The sequence below is a fragment of the Pteropus vampyrus genome, unplaced genomic scaffold (assembly GCF_000151845.1).
Source record: "Pteropus vampyrus isolate Shadow unplaced genomic scaffold, Pvam_2.0 Scaffold350, whole genome shotgun sequence".
Lineage (NCBI taxonomy): Eukaryota > Metazoa > Chordata > Mammalia > Chiroptera > Pteropodidae > Pteropus > Pteropus vampyrus.
This window is the reverse complement of record NW_011889131.1, coordinates 1,040,670-1,042,566: the sequence shown is the minus strand read 5'-3', so window position 1 is coordinate 1,042,566 and position 1,897 is coordinate 1,040,670.

Below are 1,897 nucleotides of genomic sequence, written 5' to 3'. Positions count from 1 at the left end.
ACATGCTGTGAACACGCAGAAGGCATCATCTTGATTTGCATGGTTTTCAGAATACTGGATTCCCAGAGGCATACACCGGATGTGGCTGATCAAGTTCAAACACTGCTGAGAGCAGAATGTTTCCGGCCTGGGGTTTGTGGGGACCTGACACACCTGTCTTTGTTTCTATAATTCTCCAGGCCAATTGTCCCGTGAACACTCAGAAGGCAGGACCTTGGTTTGCATGGTTTTCAGAATCCTGGATTCCCAGAGCCCTGGACTGGGTATAGATCTGTGTTTAGGGACTGGGGGAAGGGCCTGATCCACATGGGGACACAGGTCGGGGACACAGGTCTGGGGCGCAGGTCTGCTTCCAAAAAGGCTTAAAGGAAACTAACAGGAAAGAAAAATCCAGAAGGTTGAGTTCCTCAGGCTTGATGACAACAGAGGCAGTAGGGCAGAGATAACATTTAACTGGCATGAAAACCTGAGACCAAAAGATGGACGGGTCTCACTCACAAGCTGGTGATGTGGGGAGGGTGTGAAAGCCTCCTGGTGATTCTGTTTTCTGACCCTCTGCTTCCTCCATGCCAGCCACTCAGTTACTGCTGTGCTCAGATCAACCCCCGCTGGAAGAGTTTTGTGCTAGGACAGAGCTGCAAACAGACTCTGGAAACAGAGACATGCAAGCTCCCAGTGCCCCCTGCTGGGGTAGGGGTGGGGGGTGAGGGTGTAGGAGGAGCAGAAGCTGAGAGTGGGCACAAGGCCTTAATCAGGACGGGAGATCGTTCAGGATGTACAAAGAGGACCTGGGCAGGGAGCAGGCTCTGAACTCTGAACCTCTCTTTCATGTTCACAGCCGAGAGCACAATGTCTTGGAGTCTCCAGTGTTCTCGATCTCCTCATCCTCATCTGCCTGATGATGGGGACAAGATCCCCAAAAAACACAGGGCTAGGGTAGCTGCCAGAGGGCAAGGGTTTATGCCACATCCCCTTCCAGTCTTCCCAAGCTGCAGCCTGACTTATGCATTGCTGGTACTCAGAGCCCAGACGTGACTAGGTGTCCACATGGCGCTTGCTAATTTACATTGCCTTCTCTGGTGAAGCAAATCCAGGGTTGTAAAAGTACAGCGGCTGAGACCCTGAAGAGCAGCCCATGGGGACAGAAGGCAGCATCTACCCCACGTACCCCATAAGCTACAGAAAATTCTGCGCTCCAAAAAATACACAGACAACTCCTGATAACTGCCCAGTTGCATCCCACGGCGGCTGGGACCAGGAGTGCTCCCAGACTGCACTGGGCAGCTGGGATCCAGTGCACTAGACACCTTGGGCACCCAGGCAAGGACCGCCCCAGATCCCAGGCCCCAGGCTGGCACCAGGAGCCAAGCCTAGCTCTGGGGGCCCAGCGTTTTATAGGGCAATGGTCTCAAAGTCTGGGCGGTGCTTATTAAATACTGTTCTTGCTAAATATTAAAAGGTAGCACAGTATTTTGCAGAAGCAGCTGTAACAGGACCAGCTTGACAGGAACCCAAACAGATAAGTGCAGCCCACTGCAATGAAGAAATCAACATGTAATTAACCAAACAGTTTCCCTTCAGGGAGATGGAGCTTTGGATGGGCATCCCCTATCTCCTTTACGTCCTGTAAGTAAATGAGACTACCTAACAATCACCACATCTCATTCTTAAATGGAACACCCCAAGGGGCAAATCCTTTGAGTTCAGTGACACTAGCACCCTGATCTTTGTTGTCTTCACTGTCCTACTGTCATTCCTGACTCTGGAAGACACACCTACCTGGTGGCTGGGAGCGAGCAGGGGGAGTGGGGACACGGCAGAGAGCCTGCCCAGGTCATCTGAGTCAGAGAAAGAATGAGGCCTAGGCCAGGCAGGACCAACCTGGGTCCAGATGGAG